This window comes from Lactuca sativa, chromosome 6 (genome assembly GCF_002870075.4).
Source record: "Lactuca sativa cultivar Salinas chromosome 6, Lsat_Salinas_v11, whole genome shotgun sequence".
NCBI classification, from domain to species: Eukaryota; Viridiplantae; Streptophyta; class Magnoliopsida; order Asterales; family Asteraceae; genus Lactuca; species Lactuca sativa.
The window spans coordinates 31,446,354-31,464,158 of NC_056628.2; positions in this window are offsets into that span (position 1 = coordinate 31,446,354).

Below are 17,805 nucleotides of genomic sequence, written 5' to 3' on the forward strand. Positions count from 1 at the left end.
ATGAAAGTAACTATGCACGTACCTAATAAAGTGGTGATTCCAACTTGGATAGTGCTTCGCTTCTTAACAATATGATTTCCTTCGACGAAACCGGCATGTTTACTAGAAACTGGGCTCTGCGGGGGTGGAACTTTCCGAGCTGAAAAGCTCTTTTTCTCGGGGCCTTCGGGCACTCCGGGGCCTTCTACTAACACTAGGAAGATTCTAGGGGTTGGGGTGTTTAAAGAGAGAGTAGAGAGAGAAAATAAAGGGTTTTGGGTGTGAAGAATGAGGCTGCCCTCGCACCTCTATTTATAGGGTTGGATCCTCGGTTACGCAGGGCGTACTTGCAGAGGTACGTTGCGCGTTCCTCGGTACGTAGGGCGTACCTGCGTACACATCACGTAGGAGAGGGGTACATGTTCGAAAACTGTTCGGGCGACGTGGCTGATCCGAGACCAAGTATATGAGTATGCGGGGTGCTCTTCTCTACGCGGGGCGTTCCCTGAGCAGTCTAGCATTTTCCATACCCGACTTCTAAAATTTTTAATTTTCACATACGAGCTCCATTTTCGACGTTCTTTATATCCCTTCGTAGGTGGATATATAATCTACAACTTTCGTTTAGACTCCGTCGGCTAATTTTGACTTTATTTTTAAAGTTATATTTTTAACAGGCCGGGATAGGAAAAGTCCGTTAAAAATTCATATATTTGTCATCCGAGTCCGTTTTCTTTTGTCTTTTTATTGTTGAGCTCCTATGGACGAGATCTTGGATTCTCGTTTAGGTTGTGTCGGCTAAAAATTGCTCGATCTAAAATTCGGTTTCCGGGCTGCACACTGCTATGCCAAATCTTAGAAAATTCATAACTTGCTCATATGAAGTCAGATTTGGACGTTCTTTTTATGCATGCTCTCGGTTTAACGTATACTACGACTTTCATTTAGATCGTTAAGGCTAAAAAGCACTTTATCGTAAACTCACTTTTTACGTCACACAGCGTCGTGCAGATTTTGTCACGAAACTTCGACAGTTCATAACTTCTTCGTTATAACTCGGATTCCGGCGTTCTTTATATCTCCGGAATCCTTGTCATGACCACTACAACTTTATTCATATATATTGGATTTATCTATTATTTTATTTTTGATGCTTATTTTCATTCTTAATTTATTATATCTTATAAATAAGTATAATGCACATAGAATCACATAAATCACATAATTCACATAATATTCAAGTAATTCCTCTTTATTACTTCAAAATGGGTTACAATTGTTGACCCTAACTATTACATCATCATATTAATGTTTAGCTACGAAACACATGCGTTACACTTTTCTCCCTTCATATCATTCTTCTTTGCTTCAACCGTATCCTAATCTTGCTTCTCATGGTCGTCGATTCTACCTCATCTACACTTTCACATTAAAGCTTTTTTTTTGTTACAAACATAAATTCCTATACCCCTTCTGTTAAGTATCATCAGGTTTAACTACCATCAATGGAGGGAACTATTCTACATCCATTGGGATGCTTATGATGTTGTTGATCATATCGATTCATCTTATGATGCTCTTAATGTCACTCCTACCTACCCATCTTTGAAAAAGCTCGATGTCATCATCAAGATATGGCAATATAAGTTGTTCTCAACATGGTGCTCAAGATGGTTCTCATAACAAGGCAAATCTGACTTAATATTGAGAAGATGTTTTGAGAGAACAAGGACTCTTGATCCATGCAACTTGAAAACAAACTAAGGATCATTATCACGGGTGAAGTAACGGTTGTGGATATTGCTCTAAATCATATTCCTTTCTTGATTTTATTGAAAACCTTGGCCTCAAATCTAACCAGTGAACCATTATTGTGGTTATGGACCATAACCCTAAAACAGTGAAGATGGTTGTGTATTCTAAACCAAATTTAGCACTATAAACATAAACTTTCAAATGTATATACATTTGTATAGGCGCATTGAAGCAGAGATTTAGGGTTGGGTTGAGTGTTTTTATTAGGAGTGCATGAAGCCTTCATAAAAGGTCCATATCATGATTAGATCTCTATTGTAGTTAGGTTAGACATTAATAATGGAATTTACCCAACTGTATATGAACTAGTTGAGGCTGGAAACACAAACTCATGGACCTGGTTTCTTAAATGCCTAGGAGATGGCCTTGATCTGGGAGTTTCCTTAAATTTTACCTATAATAGTGATAGACAAACAATATGTTTTATTGGTTTTCATCAACTAATGTGAATTATGTTATTATTAAATAGACTAATTAATGTGTTACTCATGTTTTCAAGGAATTATACCAAAAATTTATAAGGTATTCCTTAATGCATAACATAAATTTTATTTAAGACATATACATGAAAACATGAAACTATAATGGAAAGAAAAGGAGCTCAAGGTGCATCCATGGAGATGTACATATAGAACTAAGAAGATTGTGATTGATAAATCAATGGGTGATTTGAAAATTTTCAATGCTAAGGCTCATGATTGGTTGGGGCAAATAACACCACAATGTCATCAAATTTAAATTATGGATGTACTATAACCCTATCACACGACAAGCAGTTTTTGACGCCTTTTGAAATATATGTGTGAATTTTTAATTTAGAAACAGTTGATGCAAGGGACAAGCCAATCATCACATGCTTAAAGTTCATTAGAGAGTATATAATGAAAAGCATCATCAGTTTTGAGGAAAAAATAATAGATCATAAGGTATTATACCCCCCACTACAACAAATCTGTTGCAATATATAAGGAATGAGGCAGAGGAATACAAAAAGTATTTTTTATGGGAATGAGAAATTAGACTGTTGTCCCTTTGCTAAATCAAATTATGGTGAATTTGATTGACATAACTTGTTCTTGTGACAAGTGGGAGGTTGTTGGTATACAGTGTAAGCATGTTATGCATGCATTGTGGGATACAATTCAAAACCTAAAGAATTTGGTCCATAATTGCTATATGTTTTGTACATGGAAGGAAATGTATAAGTTTAAAGTAAACCCCACAAATAGGAGAAACATGTGGGCTAAGTCAGATTGTCCAACTAAATTGACTCCTCCTAAAACATCACAAGCAGTTAAATTTCTCTCCAAATAAGGTTATACCATTTTCTTATTTACTACCTACTAATAACTATGATTTAATGCAGGTGGGTAGGCTAAAGAAAAAGGATGAGGGTACCAGCCAAAGGACAATTTTGAGAAAAAAAAACTACACCTCACATTTACTTGCAGCAAATGCCACAAGGGGCATAATGAAAGGGGCTGCAAATAGAAGGATGAACTAGGGTATGGTAAACCAGATGAACTAGGTGCGTTGGGGAAAGGGAAGAAGAAAATTTCAGGAAAATATGTTGTAGGGTCTTGAATGTAGGTGTTCCAAGGTAATGATTAGTGGTAGTTAGTAGTTAATGGTTCATCTTTTGTTGGGATGTTATATGAAAACACTTTATTTATGATTAGCTTATTTTGTTTAAAACATTGCCATTATATGGTTGGCTTATTTTGATACCATATATTGTACCTTTCACATTGGAACTAACTCTTTGGTACTATCATATTATAATTTGGATATATGTTTGGCATTTTATGTTGGTGCTTTTTGGTTCATTGTGGTTATTTTTATGTGATGGGTTATGAGCACTACAACATTCCTATGGTGTACATGCAACCCTAATGCTTCAGATCTATGTTTTTCTCAGGTTATACATGTAAATCAAGTTATCCAAAGCATGAACCCTAACTAGCATACAATTTTCGAAATTTGTAACATAAAACAAAGATAGATGAATACCTTTTCTTGTATCATGATTAATCTTGACCTTCAAGAGCTTAGTGCCTCAAATTTTGCACCTCTAGTGAGTCACAAACACCAAATAGCAAGTTGGAAGAATATGAGAGAGGTTAGGAGGCTCAAAATCGGCTAGGATATACTCTTGGAAGCAAGTGGCTGATTTTGGGAGTCCTAGGGGTTTCTTATATAGCTGAGCTGCTAGGGTTTCTAACTGGAACTCTAATTCCTTGCTTAGGCCTTAAGAAACCCATTAGATCCTTCCAGAATCCCCTTATGGACGAATTCTATGCGGGCTACACATAGATTTTGTCCATCCCTTCTTAGGGATCCACAAGCCCAACTTTGCAACTATTAGATAATTGCAATACCAGTACCCTTAATTCAATCAGTCTCTTTTGATCATCAAATTAATTTCTTATCAATACTAATTAAGTAATATGATTTCTCAATTAATATTATTCTTAAAATATATTAATAAATCACAATTAACCTCTTTCTCCATAATTCATCCAATCAATTTGCTATGGTGAAGGCAACCCAAAAGGACCATGCTACTATCAGATTAAGTACATACCAATTATAGTTATGGTCTTAGACACCTAATCCAACAGTCTCTGTAACGCCCGTAGATCCGAGCTACTCAATTTAGAGGCAATAGGGGTCGAAAGCGACTTTTCGGGAAAATATTATTTAGAATAAATAATCTTAACCAACTTGTAGTATATGTTACAAGGTTTCCATAAATATAAAGAATGCCAAAATCCGAGTTATAACGAAGAAGTTATGACCCGTCGAAGTTCCGCGACGAAACCGACACGATACCGGGAGGCGTAAATAGTGAATTTAAGATAGAGCGAGATTTAGCCTTAGCGCTCTAAACAAAAGTCGTAGAATATGTTAAACTAAGAACATCTATAAGAATAACACCCAAATCTGACTTCGTATGAAGAAGTTATGATTTTTCGAAGTTTCGGATTAGCAGTGTACAACAAGAAATTTGAATATTAGATCGAGTGATTTTTAGCCGACACGACCTAAACGAGAATCGAAGATCTCGTTAAGGGTAGCGTAACGAGAAAAATATAGGCGAAAACGGACATCGAATGAAGAAGTTATGAGAATTTAACGGATCAATCATGTCTCGGCCTGTTAATAATATAAAATTTAAAATTGAGTCAAAATTTGCCGACGAAGTCTAACGAAAGTTGTAGAGTACGTTCCCACCTTCGCGTGGATATAAAGAACGTCGAAATCGGAGTTTTTACGCGAAAGTTATGATTTTTAGAAGTCGAGAAGGAAAATTGTGAAACTGAGATGACGTGGCAACATCCGGACCCTCCATCGCTGATCAGACCTTGCTTCAGATCATGCCACGTAGCCTTTGCTTTACGCCCCGCGTACCCTCGCCCTTATCTATCCGACGTACGAAGACAGTTGGGTCCGAGCTGGTGGTCTTATCCGAGGAGTACGCCCAGCGTACCCTCGGTACGCCCAGCATACCCTCGGTACGCCCAGCGTAATCCGAGCAGCTCCAACACTATAAATACCATGCGAACCCCCTCGGAAATCTCATACCTTTCTCCACACTTTCTCTCACTACTTTCTCTCTCTAAGGGTTTTAACCCTCCCTAAAGTCTAGGTGAACCCCTAGCACCCTAAGGAGGCCCCGAGGCTCCCGGAGTCCCGAGAAAAAGAGTCTTTCGGTTTCGAAACGCTGCTCCAAATAAAGTTCCGGTTTTTGTTAAAATCCGCTGTAAGTGAGCTACGCTTACGCAATTTTTAATATAGCTTTCAAATAATTATAGGAATGTTATTAGGTCCTTAAAATAATTATTTGGGCTATTATTAAGAGTTATATTGAGTGTTATTAACTCTTATATAATAATGATAATAGTCAGACTATTAATTTGTCGTGGTTATCGTTAAACTAAACCCTAGTGGTATTGGTACTAGGTTTTATCGAAGGAAATTGTTTTGAAAGTATCAAAGCGTTGTCCGAGTGCTGAGTCACCACCTTTCAAGTGAGTGCTTGGTCCCTTTCATCTTACACATAGATATGAAGTATTTTATATAAACTACGTGCTATGTGTGCATATTGTTTGAATACTTGCTGTCTATGCTGGATGAACGTTTTATACATGTTTTAAATGATTTAAACTGTATACGTATTTTATATATACGAATATGTTGGGTATGACATGGGTAGATGAATGATGAGAGATAAAAGATGATGTGAGTAAACATTGGCAACTATAGACTTAGTGCCTAATAAACATCGGCAGCTATGGACTTAGTGCCTATTGGACAAACACCGGTAGCTATGGATTTAGTGCATGTTAGGAATTGGTAGCTATGGACTTAGTACCTATTAGACAAACACTGGTAGCTATGGATTTAGTAACCGATGAATAAACTATAGCAGCTATGGAATTAGTGCTTTACGAACGAACATTGGCAGCTATGGATTTTGTGTCAGTCCTATAACCCTGGAAGTAAGGGACTTCGGAATAAATGAATGCAGGATAGATGACTCTTAGGATAAATCCTTAAGAGTAATGAAGATAATGGGGATGGCTAATTGGGTTGATTGTTTGATTGTTTAAACATAAGAATTATATTATTGTGGGTTGAAAACCCTATGTACTCACCAGGTTTCCCAACCTGACCCACTGAGTTTATTTATATCACAGGTGTTGATATGAAGTCACATTACACTGAGAGATTAAAGAGATGTAGATCACTAGTGTAAATAAATGTAAGTTCCGTTTATGCTTATGTTTCTGTATTGACAATGACATCCCAAACATTTTAAAATGAATAAAATACGTTTCTTCGAAAATGTTTTGACAACATATTTATCGTGTTTTTCCGGGAACAAATTCCGCAACATTTTTATGAAATGAAGTACTCTGATTTTTACAAAGCATAAACAAAATCGGTCTTTTTTGGCCATGAAAATTGGGGATGTCACAGTCTCCCACTTGGATAAGTCTAATAACTATAACTGCAAGTACGACTTCAAAAACCAATTAGCAATCGTAGCTCTCAAAAGTCATTGTCGAACTCTGACCTAGTCAATAACGCGTCCTTTAGATAAGGGATCATGTAGTCCTCCGTTCTCAAGATATCGTGTGGACAAAGACATGGAATAGAGTTATATTGATTGTCCAACAGTTTGTTTCTCAATTTCTGATTTGTTTGACATAGAACTTAATTGAACACATCATTTCAGTCCTGACTGGGCCCGACACATAATTCAACACAAAATCATCGAGGGGCCCAATATATCGCTTCTAATTCTCTTAGGATAAAAGGAACAAATAGACTTTGACTTGTATGCTTGTACTATTTACTTATTAAATCTTACACAACAATACGTTTTATAACATCAAGTTACTGATGCATTTACGCACTATCAATGCACAACCAACTTGTAAACAACAACTCATATATCTCGGTTTAAAGACTATACCATATTATCATCTCACAATCACTCGTGATAAATTCATGAAGTGATTCATATGAGTGTGGGTTTAATCCAATACTCAAATTTTATTTCAAGAGCACTCATGAACGTTGCAACAAACTTTTGCTATGTCTAAACGCTTAGACAATCTACAAACCAATTCATGACAGTCTAACCTCATAGCCTACTTCCAAAGAATGATCGACTGTGGATAATTCGAATAATCCTATTATTCTAGAAGTCAAAACATGCAAAAATGAAACAATAGTAAACAATTAACACAAGATAGTAACTTTACTCATAAATAAAACTCATTTATTCAATCATCAAATGTCAATTACATTTTATCTATTACAAGTTTCTATACAACTATCTAATCACTAAAACAAATATCGTCCTTCAGACCAATGTTCCTCGTATGTTGTAAGTGTTTAACCCTACTCAGACCCTTTGTGAAAGGATCTATTAGGTTCTCTTCTGACAATACCCTCTTTACTACGAGGAGTCCCTCTTCTACCCGATGTTTGATGAAGTGATATTTTATGTCGATGTGTTTGGATCTCCCATGATTCCTTGGTTCCTTGGTCAAGGCAGCCGCTCCTTCGTTATCACAGAAAATCTCCATAGGCTCCTTTATAGCCGGTACAACCCCAAGGTCTCCGATGAGGTTCTTCAACCATATCACCTCCTTCGATACTTCACTCGCTACTATGTACTCTGATTCGCACATTGAATTAGCTACAGTCTCGTGCTTGGAACTTTTCCAAGTCACCGCTCCTCCATTCATGGTGAATACCCAACCCGACTGAGAGCGGAAGTTATCTCTGTCGGTCTGAAAACTAGCATCACTATACCCTATCACTCTCAAGTCTTCTGTGACAACTAGCAAATTTTGGGCTCAAACAAGGTCTAAGAAGTCTTGTGTATAAGTGTACACACAATGTATGTATATGTAACTTTAATGCAATAAAACTTGAAAGCCAAAGGGGAATCATTTGTGGGATTAAAAAATATATATATGTTGAAAATCATGCTTGTAGTAAACACTTAAAGGTCTAGCAAGCCAATTAAATGGGAACAAATCATGAATTTAAAAACATTACTCTATAAGTTTGGCCTAGTACCCCACTCACATGTGATTTCGATTTGCCAAGACCGAAATCATCATCCTAGAACACCCTAGGACCGAAAACACATTCATGGGATCACCACAAGATCGAAATTTCTAGTTTATAGCCCATTAAGGCCGAAATCTCTTCAAGATAGGACTGAAATTACTTGTTTGAAGCCTTTAGGACTGAAATCATCAAGTATAGGTGTGTACCAAGGGATTTCGGTCATACCTAGACCGAAATCACCCTCTTTATGGCCGAAAACTCCAAGGTGGTCCTTCCTAGAGTGATTTCGATGTGATTAAGAAGATAAGGTTTGACTTTATGATAGGATAGTTCACCCAATTCCAATAAGATCACGGTATACCAAGTAAACCCCCAACAAATAAACTTATTATCCAACAAGTATCTAAGCAAAGTCTAATCACTTATTTTCATCATATTAAAGCCGAAATCACCTTCCCCAAACCTCACCATTCCCATTTGCACTTGCTTTAAACTTCACTTCCTCTCAAAGCATCAAACCTAAGCCTCCAAGGATTTTAAATCTTCAAGCATTATTTTTAGGTTCTTGGTAAGTAATTTCGAGATTTCCTAGCATTCTCTACATTTTTATGTTAAGTTCATCCCATTTACACATATTATTATGTGTTAGAAATATTTAGGATCATACCACTTCCAAGAAGTTCATCAACCTTATCCAAGAGTTTAGGCTTGGAAAACTTCACATCATCGCTTCAAACAACCCACAAATCCAATCATGGTGAGTTCATACCCCCACATTTTCTACCTTTTTCATGTTTTGGGGGGGGGGGGAATACAAGTAAAACTTTGTGTATCACACAAATACTTACATGTTTTCATCTTTATGTTAAAAATAAGATATTATTTGCATAAGGTATGATTATCATTACTTTTATACAATATTTGTGATATATTAGTTTTGATATGCAAAGCTAACAAAAACATAACTCATTATATGCTACAAACATCACAAGGAAAAGTATGATTTGGAAAACTATAAGGTTTTGGAAACTTATACTAAAATATAGCTTGTCTAGCAAAAATGGTCATTTACTATTTTGGTGGGTTACAACCCAAAAATATCATGTTTTGATTTCATATTTTGACACTAGACAAGATAACAACTTTATATTTATATAAAAGATTATATAAATAGTCTCAACAAACATACAAGATAAATTATAATTGGTATAGTTTGGGAGTCACAAAACCACACTTTCATTTCAGGAGAACCATATAATTATTCAAAGGTATAGTTATTTCATTTTACAAGAAAAATGAGTCATAATTCACATAAATCTATTGATGTTCTTGTGAGACATTCTCTTCACCGTACCTACCTAGTGTACACCTTAAGTCATGCATTATAACCAGAGTCTCCTTGAAGGAGAGCGAGATACTTGTGTATAGATCTATACGGGATTGACAACCTTGCACCTCAACTGTTAGCTACAGTTAGATCGACAAGTCTAGGGTGACAAATGTCTACCAACTCTGACGCCTGAAGAACGTCGTTAAGGCATATCAATCATATAAGCATGGTTATAATAACTTACATAGGGATTAACAAAACTACTTGGTTTACGGGGTAACTTACACTTCATTAGTTTTATAAGAAGATAAAACTACATACTATTTTTTAGTACAACATTTCTTACATTTTTGGTCTTAGGGTTTATAGTTCATATTCAAGAAAATATTAGATTTTCTGGAAACATACATTATCATTTTACAAGGAAAAGATACAAAGGAAATGCATGCATTTTAGTCTTGGGTATAAGACTTACGACTTGTTTTTAAAGAAAATATCGGATTTTCTAGAAGTATACGGAATCATTTTACACGAAACTGTTACAAATCCTTCTCATACAAAATGCTTATGAACTCCCCAACTTAATTATTGACACTTTTGAAAATCACTTGTATTCACAGGAAACTAGTAAACAGGTATTCAAACCATTTTGAGGGCAGGCGTTGCTGAATCATGAATTCTACTTTTTAGTTACTTGTATTTAACTTTGAACAAACAACATATGTAAACAATGTAAACTTGTAATCTCAATGTATGATGTTTTGGGTTGCTATGATTCATTTATATTCAATTGTTATGATACTATGAAATGACTTCATCTACCCTCGGACGTTTCCGTCGTTCCGGTTCGGGGGTGTGACATCTTCACTTCCACCAAGTACAAGGACCCAGTCCTTCGTCCTTCGTAAATACTTAAGAATTTTCTTTACTGCTATCCAGTGAGCTCTACCAGGGTTCCCCTGATATCGGCTGACCATGCTCAAAGCAAAAGCCACATTAGGGTGAGTACACGTCATAGCGTACATGATCGAGCCAACGGCGAAGCATATGGTACTCGACTCATTTCCGCTATCTTAGCATCGGTACTCGGGTTTTGAGTCTTACTCAATTTGGTATTGCTCTGGATCGGTAACTCCTCTTTCTTGGAATTCTCAATGCTAAAACGTTTCAACACTTTATCCAAGTAAGTACTTTGAGTAAATCCTATTAGTCTCTTACCCATATTTCTCAATATCCTTATCCCTATAATGTAAGCAGTTTCTCTGAGGTCCTTTATAGCGAAACACTTCCTAAGCCATGACTTAACCTCCTGTAAGGTTGGCACGTCGTTTCCTATGAGTAGTATGTCATCCACATACAAAACTAAGAAGCCAACTATACTCCCACTAGCTTTGACATATACACAAGACTCATCCTCGCTTCTTGAAAAACCAAACTCTTTTGACTTTCTCATCGAAACAAAGATTCCATCTGCGAGATGGTTGTTTCAATCCATAGATGGATTTCTCAAGCTTGGACACTCTATTTGGGTACTTTGCATCCACAAAACCCTTTGGCTGATTCACGTAAACATCCTTAACCAACTTCCCCATTAAGGAAAATGGTTTTGACGTCCATCTGCCATATTTCATAATCATGAGACGCAACTATGGCTAGCATAACCCTTATAGACTTGATCTTGGCCATTGGTGAGAAGGTCTTGTCATAGTCAACTCCCGGAGTTTGAGTAAAGCCCTTCGCAACCAAACGTGCCCTAAACGTATGCACTTTACCATCCATGTCGATCTTATTCTTGAAGATCCACTTGCACCCAACCGTCTTACGACCCGATACGTTGTCAACCAAGTTCCAAGCTTGATTGTCATACATGGACTGAATCTCGTTGTCCATCGCCTCTTTCCACTTTGCAAACTCCGGGCCTACCATGGCTTCCTTGTAGTTGTTAGGTTCATCCATATTTATTAGTGTACTATCACTAATAAACGTATCACCCTTAACAATTATATGGAATCCATATAACACGGTGGAGCACTAACTCTACTAGAACATTTAAGAGGTAAGGACTCGTCAATCGGTTCAACATGAGTTTCCTCCTTGGGTTGAGCGTTAGTGTTTGAGGTTCCTTCATCAGTTGATTCTTGAAGCTCTTCAAGGTCAATTTGCCTCCAACTATCCTCTTGGCATATAAGTTCTCTCTCTCTCTCTTGGAAAACCCCTCTCCTAGCAATGAAGACAACATTGTCACTCTATCTGTAGAAGAGATATCCAAAGGACTTATATGGATAGCCGATGAAAATACACCGCTCACTGAGAGGTTCAAGCTTGTCATGAGTCTCTCATCTGCCGAAAGCCTCGCAATCCCAAACCTTTATGTGTGCCAACGAGGGAACCTTCCATGTCCACATCTCGTGAGGTGTTTTGGCAACCTTCTTAGTTGGGACTAGATTAAGGATATGGGCGACAGTCTCTAAGGCATACCCCCAAAATGAGATAGGTAACGAAGCTCGACTCATCATGGAACGAAAAAGAAAAGAGAAAAAGTTTAGATTAGATAAAAATCCTTAATATAACACCGAAATGAAATATTAAGACTAGGACCTAACAAAATATTCTACAGTTCGGAAGAGGCACGCCGTAATCCAATTGCAAAATATTTGAAGATATGTAAATGATGATTTACTAATTTCCACCATGAAAAATGAAAATGAACATTAGGTTTTAAATGAATTGAAATTCCTAGATTCTTTGAGATTCATTGAACTTTCAATGGCATGTTTTAATCTCGATTATGCCCTTCAAGTTTCTGATTGGGATACCGAGGATTACAAACAAGGTGTGAATAACCATGCAAATGTGCTTGGTACTTTCGATGTCATTTATCACCTAATCAATGTGTCGGTTAACCACACACACTCCATTGATCTATGATAAACATCGAGCTACCCTTTTCTACCCTTGCTAGTCCCAAATTAGTATGTCGGTTAGCCACACACGCTCCACTAACGACTTGGCAAGGTGAAAAGTGCAATTTCATGGAATAGCATCATTTCACATTTTTCTTAAAATAACTAAGATTGAGAATGTATGAAAACATTTAGTTAGTTTATTATAATCATTATACTTATTAATGAGGAATCAGTTGTCTTATCCTACCCGTTCGGCTAACGACCCTCCACCAATCAAGGAAGCGGTGAGTGAGAGTGGACACCCATTTAACCGCTATTTTATAGGCAGTTTCCTTAGAGATCGGCTTCGTGAATGAGGCATACTAACGGTAAGACGGACTAATCTTATACACATATATAAGTATTAAGCTTTTAATATTATAATAGTATATGGGTTGTATTTTAACCTTTTAAAATATTAGGGTTTAGAATTTAATATTTCAAAAATAAAACCTCCTAATCAAATTTTAAAGACAAAATTGCAAAAATGATCCCTGTGGTATGCATTTTTTTGGGGTTTTGGTCCAAATCCCGACTTTTTTGGATTGACGGTCCTTTTGAGCTACTTTGTTTGTGGTTTTGGTCCCTTGTAAAATTAAAAAGACAAAAATATCCTTTTGATACATTTTCTATGTTTTTTTCTATTTAATATAAAGTTTTATTAATGAAAATTATGGGACCCACCTCTCTCTCTCTCTATCTCTCTCTCTCTCCCTCTCTCATTCATATCTCATCATTTGAAGGAAAGAAAGCACCGGTGATTGTAACATCGGTCTAGGTTGCTCACCACCACCACTGCTGTCATAGACCACCACAACCCCACCGGAAACCACCCTCGTATGTCTTGGTCGAGCCTCACCACCATTCCCTTACTGTTTCTGTCAGGCAAGCTGCCAGGCACCACCCTACACCACCATGTTCTTCCCCCTCTTGCTACTGATCGGAGCAAACTGCCACCACCATCTTTACCCACCTAATTTTTCAAACACCTCCTCCACCTCCCCATGTCGTGACCCACCACCAGCAAACACCTTCGGACCATAGGTTTGCTCTTCCCCCGCCCTCTCTCCCGTCAATCTCACATGTAAAGAAAGGAAATGAAGGCAGTGAAGCTACCACCATAGCTTCTTCACCACCCACCGTTGGCAAAACCCACTTCACCACCCACCACCCACCAAACGCCTCCATCATGTCGTAACCCACCACCACCAAACGCCATCGTCGTTGCTACTTTGTCTTGGTCCTTCGTCGAGCATCCGCCAATAGAAATGAAGCAACAAGGCGCCCACAACCACCAACCACAGCCACCCATCGCCGTCACTGCCCTTCCACCGTCGTTGCAGTTCGCCACCTTTGACCCACAATTCCTCCGAGTTTCAATTTGGGGTTAAGAATGTGATTCAAAGAGGTGGAAAGATGGATGGTGGCAACGGTGTTTTTTGGTGGCCAAAAATAGCTCCACCTCTGGTGGGGTTTCTTGAATATAAATGAAGAAGGTGGGGTGAGGGGGAAGTTGGTCTGGAGAGATAGAGAGGGAGAGAGAGAGAGAGACTATCTTTATTTAATATATAAAAATACTTTTCAAAAAAGAAAATGGAAAATAAATCTAATAAGGGCAATTTAGTCATTTCAATTTTATAAGGGACCAAAGCTACATACAAACATGGCCAAAAGGACTGTCAATCCAAAAAAGTCGGGGTTTGGACCAAAACCCCAAAAAAATGCATACTATAGGGACCATTTTTGCAATTTTGTCAATTTTAAATTCCAAAACTTGAGGGCAAGTTTTGAAACTTTTCAAAACTACTGTTGATCACTGCTATACTCATCCTAGGCTTGCCCTAGGGAAATCTCTGACTCCACCCTACCTGGTCCTCAGCTGCTGAAGGCCTCCTTGTAATGCCAATTAGCCATTACCTGAATACCATCACATGTGATGAGGCTCAGATAATCCTTCGAGTAACGGACTCGTCCCTACAACGGTTAGACTCAAACGAGAGCTGCGCAATAGATCCAAATCTAGCACTCTAAGTTTATCCAACCCTGGTCACAAGTGACGTGACGTATTCACCTAATGGCTAACTCCCATCACTCAGAGCCCCACAAAGCACAAAGCAGGCAACATTCAGACAAAGGGAACAACCTCAAGCAAATTTGTTCTCATAGAGAGAAACTGATCTAGCATACAATGCTAAACTCATACTATCAGGCATAACCTAAACAGGCTATCCTACTGCTGTCTACTCAATGCTAGCATGCAATTCTCATAAGCTGAAGCACATAAAGTAGGCACGTAAGGCATCACTCCTAGATCCTTAGTCCTATTCTAGCATGTTGTTCTACTGAAATTGTTAAACATAACATAAACTTGTATGGGTATTTTGGGGAATACTTACTTGAGCTCAGCCGGTCGTGCACATCATACACTTCGTTCTTTCTTAAAACTCTTTACTTAATCCCTTAGAAAACTTTTCTTTTTCGAAATCCTTTATTCCCTTGATTTGAGTTCAGACATCCCCGAGGGTGTGTCTGAATCCCTCAAACCAGGGCTCTGATACCAACTTGTAACACCCCAATTTTTCAAGTCCAAAAATTTCATTTTTAATAAAACACTTTGCAAACATTTGAAAATAAACAACATTCAATCATATCATTTCTTAAAACATATTACGTGTCTGGAAACCAAAACATGGGGGCAACCATAGTGTCAGAGTACAAATCCCAGAACAATTTCTTAATGCGGAAAACAAGAGGTGTGTATGATGGGCCGCTACTGTGTCAGCTCCTTCCCCTTCGCTGAAGAGGTATCTGAAACTAAAACTACAAATTGTAAGCACGAAGCTTAGTGATTTCCCCACAATACCTCATACCATACAATCATACAATGAACAGTTAGGAGATACGAGCCTCGCCCACACTCTGTTATCTGAGAGATACTAGCCTCGCCCACACTCCGCTATCTGAGAGATACGGGCCTCACCCACACTCCGTTATCTGGGAGATACGGGCCTCGCCCACACTCCGCTATCTAGGAGATACGAGCCTCGCCCACACTCCGCTATCTGGGAGATACGGGCCTCGCCCACACTCCGCTACTAAACCATATCATAGAAGTATCACACAGACAACAAGTATAAGCAATTCTATCATACTGGCATATAACATAATCAAACTCAACTATGAGATACAGGCTCTGCTCACACTCCGATACTATCATATCGTCTATACGGGCCGGCCTTGGTGCCTTAGACCTGTTCCTACTGGAAGGAAACTCACCTCGAAAAGTAGCTACCGAAAGTCTGACTGTTAGACGTCTGACTGCTGCACCGGTAATCCTCCGGCTACAAATCCATAAACATAGATTAGCCCCTCATAAATACCCTTAGGTCAATCGACTGACCCACCCCTGGTCCAAGGTCAACTCCTTGGTCAAAGTCAACTTCCAGTTGAGTGGACTCGCCGAGTCATGACACAAACTCACCGAGTCCTTCTCCTGCTAACCCGGTCTTACTCGCCAAGTCCCTCTTCCCACTCACTGGGCCACCCTTGACTCACTATTTGGGACTATAGAATCGACTCACGATCCGACTCGCCGAGTCCCCACGAGCAGACCTCCTACCCGCTTCTAAATCCTCATAAGGGATGTCCTCACCAAAGCATCCCTTATGAGGATTTGGGTTTCTGTGACTATTGCTACATGTTAAATTGCTAATTCCGCGTGCAAATACGAAGGGTTGGACCTTCAACACTTAAACCCCTCTTACTCAGTAACAATTCATATGACTCGTCGAGTTTGAAGAACAACTCGTCGAGTTCCAGGCAATCTTCATAGGACTCGCCGAGTTGTTCATCCAACTCGCCGAGTCTAAGACCATCTTCATAGAACTCGCTGAGTCCCTTCGACCCACTTCCCATACAAACCAAATCTGAGACATGCAACGCTTCTAAACCATAGATCTATGCTCCTAGGGCATGCTTATCACATAAAGTTGCAAACTTTACATGCATGCATGGTCCCATAAGCTCAAAAAGGCAAATCCAAGCTCTTTAAGAGGTCATACACCCAATAGGGACCTCAATAACCCCAACCATAGAGACTTTACACTTCCAAGGTGTCCATAAGGTCCAAATCTGAAGTCCTTTTAGAACATAGAGCATAACACATGGAGCTTGAGGTTTTAGGGCTTGAAAACCACTAATTTGGGACAAAAAGGGAATATAATGAACTAGTGATCAAGGTAAGAACTTTTCTACCTGAATGGAAGATTCTCACAGTGTAGATTCCGGATCTACCTCCCATTCTTGCACACTTCAACCTCTTCCTTCTTCTTCTAAGCTCCAAACCTTCTTCACAAAGCCAAAATCACTCTCAAGAACAATATGGGGGCTAGGGTTTCTCTCTACAGCTCTCTGGAAGTGTTAGGGACAAAGGAGGCCAAGTTAAAGCGTTTAAATAGGGTGTAAACACCTGGATTAGGGTTTTTTCCCAAACAGGGTCTACTCGCTGAGTCCAAAGCTTAGACCCCGCGTCTCATCCCGCTTCTACTCGGCGAGTTGGTCCTTCAACTCGCCGAGTCCAAGGCAAAATGCATAATCAAGAAATATTAATTACAAGGATTACGTACCAGGAACCAAGTGCTACACGTCGAGTTCATCTGTCAGGGGCCAGAAAACAATTTCTTTCATCTTTGAACAATCAACCATGACATCAAATATAACAGCAAAAACAGCCTAAGCTCTGATACCACTGATGGGTTATGAGCACTACAACATTCCTATGGTGTACATGCAACCCTAATGCTTCAGATCTATGTTTTTCTCAAGTTATACATGCAAATCAAGTTATCCAAAGCATGACCCCTAACTAGCATACAATTTTCGGAAACAAAAATAGATGAATACCTTTTCTTGTAGCTTGATTAATCTTGAACTTCAAGAGCATAGTGCCTCGAATGTTGCACCTTTAGTGAGTCACAAACACCGAATAGCAAGTTGGAAGAATATGACTATATGAGAGAGGTTAGGAGGCTCAAAATCGGCTAGGGTATTCCCTTGGAAGCAAGTGATCGATTTTGGGAGTCCTAGGGGTTCCTTATATAACTGAGCTGTTAGGGTTTATGACTAGTACTCTAATTCTCTACT